Source organism: Suncus etruscus, chromosome 4 (genome assembly GCF_024139225.1).
Source record: "Suncus etruscus isolate mSunEtr1 chromosome 4, mSunEtr1.pri.cur, whole genome shotgun sequence".
NCBI classification, from domain to species: domain Eukaryota; kingdom Metazoa; phylum Chordata; class Mammalia; order Eulipotyphla; family Soricidae; genus Suncus; species Suncus etruscus.
In genome coordinates this window covers 72,304,667-72,326,601 of record NC_064851.1, presented here as the reverse complement: position 1 = coordinate 72,326,601, position 21,935 = coordinate 72,304,667, and the positions used below count along the sequence as shown (strand labels likewise).

Below are 21,935 nucleotides of genomic sequence, written 5' to 3'. Positions count from 1 at the left end.
ATTAAACACTGTTGTTACAAAAATGTTTGCTGTTGGGTTTCAGTCATTGGGTTTCAGTCACCATCCTTCACCATTGTAACTTGCTTGTCACCAGTGTTTTCCATTTCTCTCCTCCCTTACCCCATCTCTGTCTTTAAGATAGGCATTCTATTTCTCTCCTCACTATCATTTCACAGTAGTTGTTGGTGCTGTTATTTCTCTAACTGTGCTCATAAATCTTATTTTTGGTAATTTTGACAACAGGTTGCCTATCAATAAAGAAGTTTTAATTCAAGGAATTATTTGTTCTAGAAAGGACCAATATTTCTTGTATTTAAAATGGTCATAAAAATGATGGGATGAACCTCCTTTAAAGTCTTGTTTTTTCTCGAAGAAATTCTTATTAAGTTATTAAACAAGAAAGTTCAACCAGATGGCAAGAGCAACAGAGTCACAAAGATTAAAGAGACTAACAGTTGGTACTAGAGTATATGGTGAGAAAAAGGAATAGAGTGTTTTTTAAGTGAAAGAAACAGAGAGACAAATAGAAAAAATTAATGTGCTGTTAAAATATATTGGAGAGTGATGACATATCTTATAGGAAAACAAGGAAGAACTAGCTCAATATCAAAATGGGATAAAATGAGATGAGCTTTGGAATATACCAGGTATAAAAAAGATCTTAATGAGACTCATGCTTGATGAGCTGCCTGCTAAGTGAGAGCTTAGTGGAGAAAAATTTATACAATTAAGAAATAAATCATAGGATTTAAAAGATAAAGTGGAGGATATTGAATGTCAACTTGGATAACTAAAAGCAAAAATTTCCATTGTGAAAGAAGAAAAAGAGCAGCTCATCACTGAAAGAAAAATTAGGCAGAGGACGAAGAACTTAAACCCAAGATTTATAGGATGAATTGGGAGGCAATAGTACACAATGAGACACCTATTTAAAGAGAGACTTAAGGTACTAGGAAAAAAAAATCGAAGTAAAACAGAAAGACCTGGCAGAAACAAAACCTATATTTAACAGAGTGAAAGAAAAAGAAGAGCAAGGAATTGTTAGATTAGCCCAAATTATCCAGGAAAGAACAAATCTTTATTGCCGAACAAGGTTTAGGAAAACCAGTTTGTTTCATAAGAACAGGATAAATAGATTAAAAAGAAAAGTAAGTCTTTAGATCAGGTTATCAATGACATAAAAAAGACAGATTACTGCTCTTCATAAGAATTTGGAGGACACTGAAGCAAATAAAAAGAGAAATCTGGATCAGGATTTTTTGTTGTAGTTGTTGGCTGACCCAGGCATTATTTTGCGTTGCTCCTGATTCAGATCTTATTCCTGTGAAGTTTAGGAGAACATACTGGATTGAACCTGGAATCGAACTTGGTTGGCTGTGGGCAAGGCAAATGCCTTATTCACTGTACCATCACTCTGAACTCTCAATTAGGATCTCATTTAAATCAAATCTCCAGTAGAAGAACTGTACAGGAAGTAAGACAAACAAACAAAAATAAACAAAAAATATGAATTACAGAGTGAACCTACTTGTGGAGATACAGACTTAACTGTAGACCCTAGCTGCAGTAGTGATTATCTGGAAAAGAAACAGTGGTAGCTTCTTAAAGTGGCCACAGGAAAGGCCATTTAAATGGAATACAGCATAAACAAGGTCTTAGACCATTTTTTCAATAAAGGAACAAACCAAAATGTTCAAAATAATTATTATGATATTGTTATAAATACTTTGAATACAAACCTTCTCTCTACACATATTGGAGTTCACTTCTGGAAATAGATCATTTTATCATTCTATTGGTTCAGGTGAAGTCAGAAGAAGATTTTGATAGAACTTAAAAAATGAATCTTCCTTAAAAGGTCACGTTTTTGCCACTTAACAAGTTAGATGTCAGATATATGACGTATATTGAAACCAATGTTGCTGTTCCTGTGATAACTAAATTGGGTACAATTCCATATTTACAAAGCTTTCAAACATGTATATGGAAAATTATTTTTTTGCTGTAGCATGGAAGTTTTAACACAGCTGTCTCCAGGTTGCACTAGGGATTGTAGCTGATCTGGTAGCTGATCAAGTCAATCATTGAGTTGCTCAAATTGGAGCTTAATATGACACAAGAAAATCTAGGCTTGGATTACAAAAGGATGTTAGAAAAGCAGAAGAATTAGCTTGACTTAAAGCAAAGCTCAATGAAAATCTGAACAGAAATATTGAAAGAATTAATAATAAAAAGATCAGGTGGGAGGTCATAAGATTCCAAGAATTTTTCCATTTCTATCAGGTTCTCATGTATTGTGGCACAGAGTTTCTCAAAATGCTATCTGATTACCTTTGAATTTCTGTAGTATGTATCTGCCCATTTTCTTTTCTGATTTATTTTATTAAGTTTTTCTCTCTTCTTATATTTGTGAGTTTTGCTAGTGCTTTATCAATTTTATTTTTCAAAGAAACAATTCTTATTTTATTGGTATTTGATTTATTTTTTTATTTTTCCATTTATTGATTTTTGCTCTAAGTTTTATTATTTCTCTCCACCTTACTATTTTGGTTTCATTGTGTTGATCACTTTCCAGTTTTATAGCTATGTCATTACATTATTTACTAAATCCCTTCTTCCTTAATGATAAATGCTGCTAAGCTATAAATTTTTCACTTAGTACTACTTTAATTGTGTCCCAAAAACTCTGATAATTTGTGTTTTTATTCTAGTTTACTTCCAGGACTCTTGATTTTCTCTTTGATATTATCTCTGGCCCATCAGTTGTTCAGTAATGAGCTTAAACATGGCGTTTAATTTTCATGTGTTAATTTTTTTTGCTTTGTGTCTGCTTGTTGTTCACTTCTATTTTTATATTTTTTTTAGTTTTTATTTACTTATTTTTGGGGGTTTTTTTTTTTGGCCACACTCAGTGATACTCAAGAGTTACTCCTGGTTATGTGCTCAGAAATCACTCCTGGCTTGAGGAACGATATGGAACACTGGGGAATTGAACCGCAGTTCATCCTAGGTCAGACACATGCAAGGTAAATTCCCTACAGCTGTACCATTGCTATGGACCCTATTTATTTTTATTATTTTGGTTTTTTGGCCACACACAGTGAAGCTCAGGGGTTACTCCTGGCAATGTGCTCATAAATTGCTCCTGGCTTGGGGGACCATATGGGATGCCGGGGATTGAACCAAGGTCCATCCTGGATCAGCCATGTGCAAGGCAAATGCCCTACCACTGTGCTATCTCTCTGGCCCCCTCTATTTTTATTTTGTTCTGAGAAGGTAGTAGGTACAATTGCTATCCTCTTTATTCTATGTTGGTGTGTTTTATGGGCTAGCAAGTGATCTATTTGGAGAACACCCAAGTGTATTGGAGATAAATGTCTATCCAGTTTCTGGGGGTGGAAAGCTATATATATATATATATATATATATATATATATATATATATATATATATATATATATATATATATATATATATATACTGGGCCCATTGCTCCTTTTAGTGCTAGTATGTTCTACTTAGATTTCAGATTGGTTGATAATCAAGGGGTGAACAAGGTAATGTTGAAGTCTCCTACTATTATTGTGTTCTTATTGATATATTCCTTCTAGTTTGTCAGCAGTTGTTTTAAATAATTTTTTGGTTCCTCATTGAATACATATATGTTTAGGAGTCTAATTTCTTTCTGTTGTACAAATCCCTTAATTATTAAGAAATGTTCATCTTTGTCCCTTATAACTTTTTAAATATAAAATCTGTGTCATCTAAAATTAGTATGGTCACTCCAGCCTTTTTAAGGGGGGATGTTTGCCTGAATGATTGTCCTCCAATCTTTGAGTTAGAGCCTGTCTTTGTTCTGACTATTCAGATGTGATTATTCAGATTTTTTTGTTTGTTTGTTTGTTTTTGGGCCACACCCGGTGACGCTCAGGGGTTACTCCTGGCTATGCGATCAGAAGTCGCTCCTGGCTTGGGGGACCATATGGGACACTGGGGGATCAAACCGCGGTCTGTCCTAGGCTAGCGCAGGCAAGGCAGACACCTTACCTCTAGCGCCACTGCCCGGCCCCTGATTATTCAGATTTTTGTAGGGAGTTTTGGATTCAGCTTTATAATATATTTTACCACTGTGTGGCTCTTAACTGGTGCATTTGGAACATTAACATTGAGAGGGATCATTGTCATAGGATGTAGTGTTATCCTTATGCAGGAGTTTGGTGTCTGTTGGTTGGTCTCTGTCTTACTGTAAAGTAGATCTTTTAATTTATTCTTTAAGACTGGTTTTTTGTTTGTAAAGTTTTTGAGCTGCTTTTTATTCTTGAAGCTGTGTATCATTTTTTTAAAACCTGAATGTAAGTTTGGCTGGGTAAAGTACTCTTGGCTTTGTCTTAAAATAATTGAATTTTAACACTATATCCCACCACTGTCTTCAGGCCTTGAAAACAACTTGTGATAAATCTGTGGTAAATCTTATTGATTCTCCTTTTAATGTAATTTTTCTTTTGTTCTTGTTGCTTTCAGTATTCCATACCTATCTATGGTATTCATCATTGTGACTAGGATGTGTTTTTGGATGCCTTTCTTTGGATCTCTTTTGTATGGTACACTTTGAGCATGCAGAATTTGGTTCTGGGTGTTTCTCTGCAATGATGCTATTGATTTTTGATACTTCATAAGGAATTTCTTCCTTTGTCTTTGGGACTCATATCATTTCTGTTGAACTTATCAAAGACTTCTATTTTATCTGCTCACATTCATTGAAGACATTTCCATTGTCTGGTCATTTTTAATGCTGCTTTCCAACCACTTCTGTTGCATGAAGTAGTTATGCATCTCATCATGCAGCTCATTGAATTTTCTTCTGCTATTGTTACTTTGTTGGAGAGGCTTCTCAGGTTTTCATTTTCCATACCAAGTTTTTCAGCTCTCTTATTTTAGCTTGAAGTTTTCTTATTTCCACTCTCAGATACTATTGATTTTTATTTGTGGCACATTCATTTATCTCCATGCTTTCTTTGAGTTTTATGAACAACATCAATATTTTTCTTCTGTAAAGTCCTTATCTGAGGGTAAATGAGTGATTGCAACTTTTCAGATCATTGGAGCTACCATCTTTGTTCTCCAAGCATGACCAGACTTGCATTGTTTCTCCATTGTTGCAGTTGTGATGTAATGTTTTCAATGTCTTTTTCTGGAATTCCTTGACTAGGAGGACAGTGTATCCACAGAGCATAGCATAATGTTTGCACTCTACTGACTTTTTTTTAAATTTGACTTAGATTCTGTCCCTCACGTGGGCATTTTTGACATGGCTTCTTGGTTTCAAAGCCTCAGTCTTTGCCACCTGTGATCTTGTCTCTGATGCAGGTTACATATCTCTGCTGTCCTCACATTTTAAATCTTTCAAAACAAAACACAAAACAAACAAACAACAAACATAGGTTGGATACATTCAAAGCTATCTGCTATGCTATATTGCTTAGGCCCCTCTATCTCTTTCTTGCCTCTGCCATCTAGATACTGTGGTTAACAATATTGTTAATGAAGTGGTTTTATACCTATCTCTATTTCCTTTAGCACCCAGTTTTTGTCAAGATAGTTCTTTGTTTGCCATACTTGGCAATTCTCTGGACTAAGAGTTACTCCTAGATGCTTTCAGGGGACTACATAAGATTAGAGGTTTTAAACCTGAAAAGTCTACATAAAAAGCAAATATTTTACTTTCTGTATTATGGATCTGTCACCATTTGTTATTTCTTTATGATAGGTTGGTTATATGTGACTTACTCTCTTTTATGTTCAGGGATCACACCTGCTTGTGTATATGGTGGACCATATGTCTGTCAGGAATGCACTCACAGTCTCCTAACGCAAATATATCATTTTCTAAACTCTTTTTTCTTCATCCTAATTTTCTTTTTTAAATTAATTCTAAGGTACTTGACTTTGGGGAGGGGTAGAATGTAGAATAAATGTAGAAACTCTTGATAATTGTATACAGACAAAAATTGATCAGATTTATTTACATTGGTTTTGTATTTGGTCCTTTTATAATATTACTCTTGTATTTAAGAGACATTTTGAACTCTTCAAGGGGTTTTAATGCCAAAGAGCTAAAACTAGTGAGTTTTATTTATTGCTCATCACTCTAGATTTAATTTACCCTTTTTGTTTAATTGTATCACTAAAACTTCCAATATTATGCTTCCTTATGATCCAACAATACAAGTCCTAGGAATATGCCCTAGGAACAAAAAAAAAAAAGCTGAATAAAAAATGCCCTTTGCATCTTATGTTCATTACAGCACAATTTAAATAGCCAGAATCTGGAAACAATCTAAGTACCTGAGAACAGATGAGTTGCTAAAGGAACAATGGTACATCTACACAGTGGAATACTATGCAGCCATTAGGAAACATGAAGTCACATAATTTACTTATACATGGATGGACATGGAGGTTATTATGCTGAGAAAATAAGTCAGAGGGAAAGGAGTAAACATAAAATAATTCATTCATCTGTGGAATATAAGGAAAATAAAAGAGAGTGTGGGATTATATCCAAAAAAAATAGAGAAGAGAGAAGAGGATTAGGAATATCTGTCCATGGTATGAAGCTTGCCACAAAGAGCAGAAAACAGTTAAAGTAGAGAAGGGTTTACTATTATAGAGTTAGGTAGAACTGATAACTCTACCCAAGAATTGGGAGCTGAAAACTAATAAAGTGATATGCATGGCAGCTCTTCATTAACAATAATGCAAACCACAGTGCCAAAAAAATAAAGAGAGAGAGAGAGAGAGAGCATAAAATAAATTGCTTGTCCAATGGCAGGTGAATGAGGGTGAGTGGGAAGGAAGAGAGTATTAGGGAGGGTGAGAGGGAAAATGGAACATTGGTGGTGGGAAAGGTGCACTGGTGAAGGTTGTTGTATATTGTTTGATTGTAATTCAGTCATGAGCATTTTTATTTGTGGAAAAAAACTGTATTATGAACAATCTTGTCACCATGGTGTTTAAATTAAAAACTTTATTTTATTATTTTTAATATCTTTATTTAAACATCTTGATTACAAATATGATTGTGATTACCTAATCAGTCATGTAAAATTACAATCATTCATGTAAAGAACAGAACACCCCCCTTCACCAGTGCAACCTTCCCACCACCAATGTCCCAAATCTCCCTCTATTCCACCCCACCCCCACCTGTACTCTAGACAGGCTTTCCAGTTCCCTCATTCATTCACACAATTATGGTAGTTCTCAGTGTAGTTATTTCTATAACTGCACTCACCACTCTTTGTGGTGAGCTTTTTGAAATAAGCTGGAAGTTCCAGCCCTCCTCTCATTGTCTCTGAGAATTGTTGCAAAAGTGACTGTTATTTTTCTTAAAACCCATAGATGAGTGAGACTATTCTGCATATCTCACTCTCTCACTCTGACTTATTTCACTCAGCATGATAGATTCCATGTACATCCATGTATAGAAAAATTTCATGCTTCATCTCTCCTGACGGCTGCATAATATTCCATTGTGTGTATGTGCCATCATTTCTTTAGCCATTCATCAGTTGAAGGGCATCTTGGTTGTTTCTAGAGTCTGGCTATTGTGAATAGTGCTGCAATAAATATAGGTGTGAGGAAGGGATGTTTATATTGTATTCTTGTGTTCCTATGGTATATCCCTAGTAGTGGAATAGCTGGGTCGAATGGAAGCTCAATTTCCAATTTTTTTGAGGAATCTCCCTATTGTTTTCCATAGAGGTTGGACTAGACAGCATTCCCACCAGCAGTGAATAAGAGTTCCTTTCTCTCCACATCCCCACCAACACTGATTGTTCTCATTCTTTGTGATGTGTGCCAATCTCTGTGGTGTGAGATGGTATCTCATCGTTGTTTTCATTTGCATATCCCTGATGATTAGTGATGAGGAACATTTTTTCAATATTTTATTATTTTATTTATTTATTTATTTTTTGGTTTTTGGGCCACACCCGGTAATGCTCAGGGGTTACTCCTGGCTATGTGCTCAGAAGTTGCTCCTGGCTTGGGGAACCACATGGGACACCGGAGGATCGAACCGCGGTCTGTCCAAGGCTAGCGCAGGCAACGCAGGCACCTTACCGTTAGCGCCACTGCCCGGCCCCATATTTTATTATTTTATTTACTTACTTTTCTTAAGGGCCATATCCAGCTGTGCTCAGGGGTTAATCCTGGCTTTACACTCAGAAATTGCTCCTGGCAGCCTCAGGAGACCATATTGGATGCTGGGAATTGAACCCTGGTTGGCCATGTGCAAGGCAAATGCCCAACCTGCCATGTGTTTGCTCAGGCCCTTAAATTTAAAATTTAAAAAAATAAAACATATAAACTCAATGTAAATGAATAAATAAATAAAATTATACTTGAATTAGTGAAATTGAATATTTTGCAAGAGGTACAGACCAAAGTTTATTTCTTCTTATCAACTTTTCCATCAAGGTAACACAAGGTATTCACACAAGTTTATAAGAAAAGCATTCCATTGCTTTAGTTAAACAAACCACATTCAATTCCTTCAATAGGTTTAAGCTCACAAGTCCTCAAATCTCTCCAGAAGGTATTTGTGAATCAGCCCAGGCCATTTAATGGAGAAAATAGGTAACAAATATAATGCTAGGGGCTGAAGAGATAGCACAGTGGTAGGGTGTTTGTCTTGCATGCAGAAGGGTAGTGGTTCAAATTCCGGCATCCTATATGGTCCCCCGAGCCTGCCAGGGGCGATTTCTGAGCGCAGAGCATGGAGTAATCCCTGAGCTATGGTGGGTGTGACCCAAAAACAAAAACAAAAAAAGAAAAAAATAACAAAAGAAACATAATGCTAAATTTTCCTTTGTATTGTTTATGAGGTTTGAGGTCAAGCTTGACCTGCAAATTTTAAATAATGTTTTCCTTTGGCTTTACTGATGGTAAATCCAAAATTGTAAATACTATGAGAGACATTCAATTTTAGGTATTTTTTTTTCTCATCCTCTAGGCTCCCATGTATTGGACATTCAAACAGTGTAATTAATGAATGCCTAAGGTAGTATATTAAATCACCTGCATTAGTTCAGGTGCATAACTTACCAATGCATTTAAAATGACACAACTAAAAAAATAATGGTTGGAGTTTTACTGGTATTACTTTAGATTAATATTTTTTTTTCTGACTCCTGGACAGTTATTTACTTATCATGCAGTGAGCAGTGTAGCTGGATGAGGGTTTTCCTCTTGGATCTTTAAGGGTCAGGTTGGAAATATTTTCCTATAAAATTACAAATATACTCTACCAAAATGTCACCCATCTGGGGCTGGAATGGCAGCACAGCAGGGGGGCATTTGCCTTGTATGTGGCTGAAAGGATGAATGAGGGTTTGATCCCTGGCATTCCATATGGTTCCCAAAGCCAGGAGTGGTTTCTAAGCACAGAGAAGGAGTTATCCCTGAGTGCCACTACATGTGACCCCAAATCTAAAATAAAATAAAATAAAACCAAAATTTCACCCATCTTCTTTTTCCATTCTCTTTTATCTTTATAATTTGTTGGGGGGGTTGTTTGTTTGTTTGTTTTTGTTTTGTTTTGTTTATTGGTGGGGAGAGGGAACACCTGGTGACACTCAGGGGTTACTCATGGCCATGCGCTCAGAAATTGTTCCTGGCTTGGGAGACCAAATTGGATCCCAGGATCAAACTGAAGTTGATTCCTGGATCAGCAGGGTGGAAGGCAAATGCCCTACCATTGAGCTATAGCTCCACCTCTCCTTTATCTTCATTCTTAAACCAAATAGTTTCATCAACATGGATTTTATTATTAACCTCTGCAGTTTTTCTGCTGCAGACATTTTATTCTTATTCTCAAGGAACAACAACAACCAAAAATAGAGTTAAAAAGTTACTGTTACTGGAGAGAAACTCAGATGATGATGATCTAATACTGAATAAATAAAATGTGTTATTTAAAAAAAAAGCCTCTATGTATTTGTTGCCTGAGATTCATATTCTCCCCTTTATATTTTTGTAACCAAGCTTTTAGTGCGGGTTTGATAATTTCTATATAGCTTTATAAGAACACCAAAAGTATTTAATGACTATTGTTAAAATAATATTTTGTTTTTCAAACATATATGCTGGGCCATTGTCTTTATATTTTTAGGGACACCATAACTGCAAAACAAAAATATAAAAATTCAATAATAAATTTTCATGTTCTCTAGATAAAAGTCGTACCCATAAAAGATCCTGAATATTCTACTGGCCAAAATATAAGACATGAGTGACATCTATCACCAGACATTAAATCTAGGAACCATTGAAGGACAAATGATAGGATCATAAATTGAACATATGGCAACAATTTCTCCTGCTTGTGCTTTGGAAACTGACAGACACTTTTACTATTGCTATGAGTTAGTTGGGTCTGTTCTAGAGTCTTTTGAATATTACCAATTAATAATCAACCTATCACAGCATTTTCTTTGACAATTTCTCTTGGTAAGGAAGAATGAACAAGTAGATGCATGATAAACACTTTAGCTTGATGATTCCTCAGATGCTTTTGTAGATGTATAAAATATTCATCTATTTACTCCATGGATTGTTGAAAGTGAATAATGCCTATATCTTGACCTACTCTGGCTATGTATTGGCTATCAGAAATAATATTTAACTCACTCAATGCATCTTTCAATAATTGAATCACTGCTTTTAATTCTATGTTCTTGGCAGAGAACTATGGTACTGCCACTAGATTTTCATTGTGTGCCCCAATATCTCACTTTTTCATTACTACTCCCAACAATAAAGCAGATAGGAGCATTGGTTAAATGTTAGGATGGTGACTACTTTTGCATATCTGCAGTGTACTAAGATAGTAACTTTTAAACTAGTCTTAGATCATCAGAGCAAGGGGAGCATCTGATCACATTTTTTCAACTGCATGATTCAGGCCAGTCTTTTAGTTTGCCTAGCACCTTTGTTCCTTCTTCTAGGTCTTGGGGGAGGTAAATATTCTGTCACTATAAGGCCTTGAGAATTTTATATGACTTTTTTGACTCAAATTTTTCTTTTCAATAGTTTTTCTTTAAAAAGTTCATGCATGTATTGGAACGACTAATATTCTCATGATGTCAAAATTCTCCAGAGTTGTTAAGATTCAATGTAATCCCTATAAGAATATCCATGTCATTTTAAAAATAAATAGACCATATACTCCTGAATTTCATATGAACAGTAAATTCCCCTGATCATCCAAGGCAATCTTCGGGAAAATGGCATTATTGTATTGTTTAAGACAGTTACATATGTTGAAATTCTAAAGTTTAAATAATCCTATGGATCTTATTTTTTGTATTATCATTTATTTTGTTTTCATAAAACAGATGAAAAATAACACCCAGAAAGGGCCTAAGTAATAGCACAGCAGGTAGGGCATTTGCCTTGCACACAGGTAACCCGAGTTCGATTCCAATATCCCAAATGGTCCCCTGAGTCTGCCAGTCTTAATTTCTGAGTGCAGAACTAAGAGTTGCCCCTGAGCAACACCAAATGTGACTCAAAAACACCCCCCCCAATAAAAGACTCCTAGTACTTTATCTAATTCCAAAGACATATAAAGTGCAAATAATTGAATTTGAATGGAGAAATATCTAACCTAGTTCTTAGAGTTAGTGATCTAGTATATAAACTGCCTAGTTAAAGTCTCACCTCACCAAAAAATTCTTTGGTATCTATTATTATTTCCTATAAAAATATTTCCTTATTTTCTTTTGAAATTAATCTTAATTCCTTATAATGTATATTATTTTAAAACTGAAAATAAAAGCAAACATATATAGATAATAAGTTTGGAAACTAATAATTAATTAATATATAATAATATTTAAAATAATTTTAAAACATAATTGAGCTATCATTTGAGCAAGCTTGAACCTTTACTTCAGTCTCTGTTCCAAATGTATTTTCTCGTTAGTACAAAATAAAGTTCATTTATTCGGTGTTCTAACTGACTTATTGCCATCATTTAAAACTAATGCAGTTCGTTCTGGCAGTAAAAAACATTCACCTCATTTTATTTTAAGTGAGTTTCATTAAATATATAAAGAGAAAAATGAAAATGATTCAACTTAGACACTTTCTTCAGTTACTTTGTTAATATCTGTGTCACTAAACTATTCTCTTATTCCAAGTTGTAGCTCTATTACTTTTAGCTTCCTTCCCAAGGTACATATTGCTGATCACTGAATCAAAGAATATTTTCTTTTCTAATCATGCTCCAGTTACTTTTTATATCATTCTGAGTTGTGCTCCAAGGATACTTGAAGATTTCAGTATTAAACATGAAACTTCTTAGCTTAAAGCTAATACACTCATTTTTTTAAAAGTCCTTCAGCATGTTGTTAAAATAAGGATACTTGGATTTTATAATGAGTTTATTGAATTATAGATGTTAAAATTCTATAAATGCATTTTTAGGTCATAATCTAAAATAATTCTAAGAATAAAATTAGAACAGCTATAAAGAAGTCAGACTTTGGCTTTTCCAACTAAATAGACTAAACTTTAATTTTAATACCTAACATTTTTAATCTATAAATCAAAATAAATTAAGTGTATTACTTGTGGTGACATATGGAGAGAGAGAACATAAGGAAAGTCTGTTCATAGGAAAGAGTTTTTGTAACCTACATATTTTTCTATATAGTAATATATTAGTTTATGCAGTTGTATTTGGGAAGTTTGAAGTTATTTTTATATAAATAAAGTTATCGATTGAAGTTTTATATTCAAAAATTTATTTAATACTTTTTATTTATTCAATAAATATGTTCTCAGTGGTTTTCTGGGAAACTGATAATGACTGATAAATATGCAAGAAAATCTAAATATAGAGGATCTATGAACTGAATCTAAAATATAACTGCAGCTGTCTATGAAAATTTAAAAAGTTTTAACAGAATTTTTCCTCTATGCCAAAGTTGTCTATTATTTCTCTTTTCTAATATAGTTTAAATTTTATCTATGTGCTCAGAAGAAACATTCAATCATGTTTAATGAAAATAATTAAATAAATATTGTAGAGAGATGACTTTGATGATACTTTTTTAATTGAAGGTTGCCATAACGACTGAAGGTCTAGATTCACAAACTCACAGTACAAGGAAGTAGCTGTCCTGTATCACCTTTATTATAATTCTTAATACTTGTACATGTGGCATGTCTAATTTATTGCAAGATGATATTGAGGTGGAAAGGACATGAGGAAAATGCAAATATAGGGACAATGTCCATTTTATTTGCACTAAGTATCATAGTTTCATTCTTTCTGTATTGCACACCCATTCCACTAGCCTTGCATCTCTAGCCTCACCCCTGCTGAGCAAAAAGAATGTGGCCTGTTAAAACTCAACCATGACTGGTGCAGCTCCTATTATATTAAGCTTGCATCCTCACTCAGTAAAAGAATGTGCTTTGTTAAAATTTAACCAGGATAAGGGAAAGGCACAGGTTGCGTGTCTAGTCTTGACATTTTTACAAAGGCAGGATGTTAGCCAACCACACCATCTGCTTAGAAAAACAGGACACTCCTAATATATAGAAAGTATGATGCTCCCTTAAAGTTTAACAAACTCTACTGAGAATGTCCATTTATGAAATTATCCCTTTTGGCCAGCTTCAGACACTTGTTTTTAGTTCCTCATTTCATTAACCTATATAAACCCTTGCTGTACCCAATAAAGATAGAATTGCCTTGACAGAACCCCCACTGTAAGTGTCCTTGCTTTAGGCTGGTTGGTACTGTGGCAAGGCTTTTCCCCTTCATCCCAACCCTCTATGTCCTGTGCCAAGAGGCAGTTGGGACAACATGTCAGCGGTGCAGGCATATATTGAACCAGATCCCCATGAAACAACAGTTCAGTATTGAATAGCTTGGATATTTCTGAGATTAGGTATTTTTTGATTTTCTAATATCACCTATATTAGGAATTTTCTAATAGGTTTCATATAAACAATTTTTATCTAACTTTATATGTAATAATTTTTCTTAGGTATATTTACACAAGTAAGCCATATTTATATACATATACATATATGTATGTGTGCTCAGTTAATTTCCTCTTAATAAGGAAATAGGAGAGTTATTAACAAATAAAGAGGTAACTCCTGTGATATAAAAATGAGGCAGGGCTTCTAGGTAATAGCAGTTATATAGATTGATTAATCTATATAATCATCATCTTGCTGAGGCAAGATATGTTTTATACTATAGATTTATAAAGCTATAAGGTTTCAGTAAATAAATTTTTTCATTTATTATGAACTTAAGGCCTATGTGGAAAAATAATTTTCAAATGTAGCTTTATCCTATTTATAAAGAAATTATCGATGTCCACAGTCACTATGTCTGCACCTAGCCAGTTGCATAGATTCATTCTGTTCTTGAGAGGGATATAAAACAAGTTGTAAAAAATTAGGGGTACACCAGCCATGCAGCTAAAAGCTGGCAATATAGGGAGGAGAGGTTGGCACAGTCCCAGCATCACCTCTCATCTAAGGTTTGCTGTAGAAATACCAATCTGACCAAACTCTAGGAATGTTATTATTTGGGCTGATATTGCAGGATTGAAATTTGGCACCCTCCTGCCACCTTCTTATGTTTTGGAAAGCCTGATAACTGAAAAAACTCCTCCAAGAGCAACAGTTCTTGAAATTCCTGAACAACTTCATTTTTGTTTACTACTGTTGTCCCCATAAAAACACACCAATTAATTGCATTGTGTAGCAGAAGTCACTTAATGTTTGGAAACAAATAAAATTACAGAAAGGTAGGCTAGCAAGAAGAACTTAATAAATTTCCTAACAATGACTTAGTAATGTCATTGGAGATAGAATAATTTTTACAAATGTCTTGTAATTGTACTTCTGTATGAACTTCACTTCCTTCTTTATCTTTCTATTTTTTTTTAAAAGAAGTTTCCTCTCACTTATATGGAAAAGATATATTACCATAAACTATTTCACTATGCGATACATGGTTTTTAAATAAATTTAAAAATTATTTCTCTAAGTTTTAGGTCTGGCAATTATATTTAATATATAATAAGTAGCATTCAAATTTTAATGAAATAAAAATTTTTATCCATGGTTCTTTTGAATATGATTAGAGCTGTATATTTTAAACATATTATTTATAATTTATCATAGGCAACCCTGATTTCTCCCATTTTGATTATTTATTTATTAATATCTAAAAAGGCCTAAGTAAGAAATAAAGGTTTAGTTAATATTTTATACAAATGTGTAGGCTATAGGTCTATTAAGTATTAAACCTGATACACGTAAGCAGATTTCCTTTATGAATGTAGCTTAAAAATGTTTTTTTCTCATATATAAAAATGGTTTTTTTTTCTTGATTCTAGAGAGGATGCTATATCATTGTTTTTTTTTCTGTTTGTTTAATTTTTTGGTTTAGTTTGGGGACCAGACCCAGTTTTCTCTAGTCTTATGCCTGTTCTGTGTTCATAGTTCCTATAGTTTTCAGGCAACCATACTTAGTGCTGGGGATCAAAATTCAAACTCAGTAAGTGCATGAAAGTATATGCCTTTTACACAATATCATTTATCTGGCTCATAACCCTAAACCTTTGATATGAGCTTCTTTCATGTATGTATTTACCCAAGAAGATATATCTAATATGGGATTTTATTTCCCACAGCACCCAGTCAGTCTAGGAAATGGTTGAGTAAAATATCAGATGATCAATATGTCTTCTCAGGCTCAGACCTCTACTGTAAAAGCATTATTTCAAGTATAGTGCCAAACACTATACTTTCTTTAATCAACTCCTACCTATATGACAAATTTCTATTCTAGCAAGTCAGAAAAAATGAGATTACTGCACTCAGCATGTCAAAATCTTAGAAAAGTATTAAGCAAAAGTACTGTACTCATATAAAATATTTATCTTATGAGTAGACAATTAGGTTAATTCAAGTCTTTAAACTTTAAGTTTGATATTTTTTGCATATCTAACCAGTTTTTATTTGTTTTTTAGAATTTCATTTCTCTCAAAGTTATTATCTCTGATTTCTAAAAATAATGTTTCTCAGTATTTTTCTAATATTTGATAGGTCATTTTCGTTATTCGTTTGTTTGTTTTGTTTTTTTGTTTTTGCTTTTTTTGGCCACACTGGGTGACACTCAGGGGCTTCTCCTGGCTATGTGCTCAGGAATTGCACCCAGCTTGGAGGATCATATAGGACACCAGGGGATCAAATCGCGGTCCTTCTTAGGCTAGCTCTCACAAGGCACACGCCTTACGGCATGTGCCACCTCTCTGGCCCCTCATTTTCATTTCTTAATATATTATCCTGTGGTTATTTAATTGCTAAAGAAAAAGAGTTTTTCTTTTTCCTGATCCATGGATTTTCAGTAATTTTGAATAAATTTAAACTATTATATTTTCCATGAAAAACCAAAATGTGCTTGAATACGTTTTTGTTTTCTGTTTTTTGAGTCACACCCAGCAGTGCTCAGGAGTTACTCTATGCTTAGAAGTTGCTCCCAACAGGCTCAGGAATATGGGATGGGAATATGGGATGCTGGGATTCGAACCATCATCCTTCTGCATGCAAGGCAAACTCCCTTCCTCCATGCTATCTCTCTGGCCCCTTGAATAGATTTTTAAGTTCAATGTACTAAATGCTATATATTTCTAGAATGAATTGCATAAAAATTATGAGGTCATTTATACATGTCAAAAATCTAATTCTTAAGGCAAAGTTTAGTAAAATGCATAATATTAGTTCGTAGTTGCTGTCATAACAAAAATATAATCAACAGAAACATTTTATATGGCTGTTGAGATAGAGATCCAGATATATATTGAATAAAATAGGTTTATCTAGAATATTCTCTGCTGGCTTCTAAGTTGTGTCCATACTGCATTGTATTTACATAATATATTCTTTGTGTGTTAGAGAGATCTGTCTTTTCTTTCTATACCCTTTTGATTTTATTTAACATTAATTACTTCTTAAAAGACTTATCTGCAAATATAATAATCAAGGAAGTTGCAGCTTCAAAATCTACACTTTTGTGACAAGGGTCACAACTCAGTTTACAAACATCTCTATAGGACTTTGTTTTGTTTGTTTTTGGTTTTTGGGTCACACACAGCAGTACCCAGGGGTTACTCCTGGCTCTATGCTCAGAAATCGCTCCTGGCAGGCTTGGGGGACTATATGGGATGCCGGGATTCAAACCACCGTCCTTCTATGTCTAAGGCAAACGCCTTACCGCTGTGCTATCTCTTTGGCCCCTCTATATGACTTTTTTTTTTTAATTTACTGGGCCACACCCAGCAGTGCTCAGGGGTCACTCCTGGCTGTCCACCCAGAAATAGCTCCTGGCAGGCACAGGGGGACCATATGGGACACAGGGCTTCGAACCAACCACCTTAGGTCCTGGATCGGCTGCTTGCAAGGCAAACACCGCCGTGCTATCTCTTCGGGCCCTCTATATGACTTTTAACTTGAAAATGTTCCAAATTATTTAGTCATCACAATAATGAGACTTTTTAACATTTTTGAAAATGTATATTGATGAGATTATTTAGGATGCTATAGTCTAATACATATCTTTTAAGAATTTTTGCCAAATGGTCTATGATCCTTGCCATGACAAGGAGTTATATAGCAATTTCATAACCAATCAGAAGTTTTGGTATAATTTCTCAAATATATTACATGTATTGGGTATGTAATTATTTTAAAATAATATTTTCTTTCAATTTTCTGCAGCATTTTCAATTATACCATTATAACATAATTTGATTAAGACTACATTTAATATGCACCTTTAAGTTTTAACTTAAAGAACAAGTATATCATCACAGATAGAAGAAATCTAAAATATATTTGTCATATTGGAAGATAGCTGGATTTTATTAAAATAATCTAGATTACTATATTTGAATGTCGATCTAGATTCCTGGACATGAAGCAGCAGCTATCACCATATCGAAAATCAAACTCCAAGGAGATTGCCAGAAAAAAAATGTGGCAGTGGTGTTTGCCTTAAGCAGAAGTAGAAGTGCTGGAACAGTAAGATACACCCTGACTTGGACCTATAAAAGTATTAGGAAGTGTGTAGTGAAGTACAGCTAACCATGCAGGGCATGCAGGTATTAGTGCAGCCAAAGCAAAGCTAATTGAGGCAATGGAGGGGCATGACAGAAGGGTTGTTATCTGGCCAAATTGCACTGGAGGCATGGCTGTGATATAGCCAGCTACAAGAAGGTCAGCAGGATAGTAGGGCCAGAATCCTTTCACCGAGTTTGTTCTTTGTATGACTATTGAGAAAGTTTTTAGAGCCCAGCCTGCATTATGAACTAAGTTTGCACACCCAGAGAAATGTGTGGCCTCAAGACAAAACAAGGGTATTGACCAACAGCCCACAATGGTGATTAGCTTTTGGAATCAAAAGAACCACTTTGAACTCAGGCTCTTCACTGGGAAAGAGTGCTGCTGCTTTGTTTAGTTTCATGGTTGCATATTACTTCTAGTCAAGGAGTTCCACCACAACACATAAAAATACCACTACACTGCAAATATCACAATGGGAAAAAAAAGCAGAATCCCATAACAAAGAGTGAACAAATATGGTAGTTCTGGAGACTTAACTAAATTCAAACAGAAAAATAGAAATAAAATCTTGGTAGGCAGAATAAAAATATGACTGTAAGTCTGCACTAGCAGAGTAACAGCTGATAAGTATAGAATATGTTAGCAGGAAAATGAGCTGCATAATAACACACAACAGAAGAACCTGGAAAAGAGCCTTAACATAGACGAGAAGAAGATAAAAAATATCCTCAAAATAAGTGAACAGACAACAATAAACCTTTGGTATAAGTTCAACAGGAACAACATAAGAATCATAGGGATCCCAGAAAAAAAGGGGGAAAAAAACTATGAAGAAGCATAGTCAAAGATCATTGCTGAAAGGTTCTTTGAGCAAAAGAATGCATACACCTCATCCTGATGCCCAAAGAGTACTAGTTAAAAGAGACTCAAATAAAAGCACCTCTATGCACATGCTAGTAACAATGATGAAACCACAAGCATAGAATACTGAAAGCAGCAAAATCAAAAAGGGAAATTATTACAAAAGAGCAAATATAAGATTTACGGCAAATTTATCATAAAAACTATCCATATCTGAAGGCAGTTTTGGAATATAACGAAAAAACTCAATGAATTAAATGATACACCACAAATACTTTTCATTCAGGTTTAACAGAAGGATACACAGATTTAGAGATAAACAACAGCTCATTTACTTTATAGACCCAAAACCAACTTTTAAAGAACTGAAGGGTCTAATTTAAGGCAAGACAAACTTCATAAACACACCAAAATTCTACAAAAAATGGTAGAAAATTCCATGAAAATAATATATCTCAATGTCAGTGAACTAAATGCACCAATTTAGAGACCCAGAATGCAAAATGGATCAGAAAATTGAATCCAAAATGTTTATGCCTACAAGAAAAACACTGTAATAATAGTCATAGCAAACCCAAACTCAATGTAAAGGTTGGAGGACTTTCCTGCAAACCAGCTCTGTATAAAGGCTTGTCTGGATACTAAAATCAGATAACAAAGACTTTATAATTGACATTTATAAATATTTTATAATTTAAAACATTATAAAGTGTTATTTCATAATAATCAAGGAATATGCATATCAGGAAGAAATTACATTACTGAACATATATGCAGATTTTGAGGGAACAGTATGTTTAAAACATCTGCTAATAGACTTGAAGAAAGAAATCAGCAACACAATAGTAGTGTGAGACTTCAACAATGCATGTCAACTCTTGATAGTGAACCAGGCTAAAAATAACAAAGATTTACTGGCTTTGAAAGAAATTGAAGAGATTGGCTTAGTAAACTTACATAAGGTTTTTCATCCCCATAAAGCTAAAGAAGACATTCTTCTCTGATACACAGGGACATTCTCCAAAATAGACCACTTGATGGGCCATAAAACATACCTTCATAAAACCAAGAGGACAGAAATTGTATCAATTATTTTCTCAGGCCAAAATGCACTGCGAATAGAAGTGAATTACAAACAGAAACAGAGAAATAACTTTAAACAGATACGAAACAACCAGTGGATTAGAGAGAAAATCCAAGAAGATTTAAAAATATTTCTGGAACAGGGACTCACACTACAGTGCTCACTAATAGAATGTTTTAGTGTCTTAATTTTATTATGCCTATAATTCTTTAACTTCTCTGTCCTCAGTGGTCTTGGAGATATAGATTGGTCGCCCTAGTTTCATATTTCACTACTTTATCATATTAGACTCCAAATACAGTGCTCAATATGGTAACGCCTTGAATAAATGTTCTAATTTATTTATTTTCCATTGAATTACATATGCTATTATGATCTAATGTTTATGTCCACAAAGACCATTAAAATAGACAACTGCACCATAGAGTTTTGTTATAGGCCCTGTTCATTGAATATGTTTTTTCAATGATTTTTTTCAATTCAAGCTAATTTACTATTATTCATAATGCCCACATTGTCCGTTTGCTTTTAGGAAAGGAACCTGGATGTTCGAAACTGGTTGATCATACTACATGGGGTAGACTCCTCTTACAGTGTGCTTACTACCATATTGCTTAGTACCCTAGATGTGAAAATTCTGATCTAAGAATGTGCCATGCACATCTAACTCCAGAAACTTTTATTTATAAAGCTTACAATTACCATTGATGAATTGCCTAGAAACTGTAAAATCTTTCCTCTGATATCCAGTCTCATATTTTTTAAGTGTTCTGACCCATTCCATAAGAATAAATTCTTCAAATACAACCATCCATAGATCTCCAATGTTTGTGTGTGTTGGAAACCTCTATGTCTGTCTAACATGTTTTGTACATAATGCATGCCTATGTTGTATATAGTAACTATTATATATAACCCCTCCACCTCAGCCTTTCAAACCCTTTAATACCTCTCAAACCTGTTCTGTTATCTCTCCCTATTTAAACCTGTTTACCCTCAGTTTTTAACTCCTCAGAAACTGAAACCTTCCCCCTACCACAACAAGCTGCTAGCTGGCTTCCAAAATGAAAGGACACCCTCCAAGGCAACCTTGTCTTGCCCCAGAAAGCAGCTACAGTGACCACTCCTGCAGACTCATTCTATGGTTCTTTATAACAATAAACAAGATAGACAAACCATTAGCATTACTCACAAAAAAAAGGGAAATGAAAAAGTTTAATAAACAGAATCAGAAAAGGGAAAGAGAATGTCACTACAGATACTACAGAAATTCAAAGGGTAATCAGAGATTACTTTGAGAAATTGTATGCCACAAAACAAGATAAGCTAGAAGAAATGGATATATTTCTGGACTCCAATAACCTCCCAAGTTTGATACAAGATGATAGAGATACTTTGAACTAACCTATCATAACTGAGGAAATTGAAATAGTAAAACATAAAAGCCCCAAAACAAAAGCCTTGGTCCGGATGGCTTCACTAAAGAATTATTTCAAACCTTTAAAGAGGACCAACTGACAATATCCTTTTCAGGTTCTTTCAGGAAACTAAAGAAACAGAAAATACTCTTAAATAGTTTCTATGAAATGAGCATAAACATGATAGCAAGAGCAGAAGAGATACTGCAAAACTTGAGAATCATAGACCAATATCCTTGATGTAAACAAATGCAAAGACACTCTACAAAATACTAGCAAATAGAATCTAACAACTCATCAAGAGGTCATACACCAACATCAAGTAGAATTCATTCCCAAGTGCAAGGAGGATATAATAGATGCAAGTCAAAAATTTAATACATCATGTAAATAAGAGAAAAAATATA

General features: G+C 34.2%; 1 pseudogene; it reads left to right on the top strand.

The window, feature by feature from the left end:
- LOC126007107 (structural maintenance of chromosomes protein 3-like) overlaps positions 1-21,935 on the top strand; it is a 71,000-nt pseudogene that overhangs the window by 6,927 nt on the left and 42,138 nt on the right.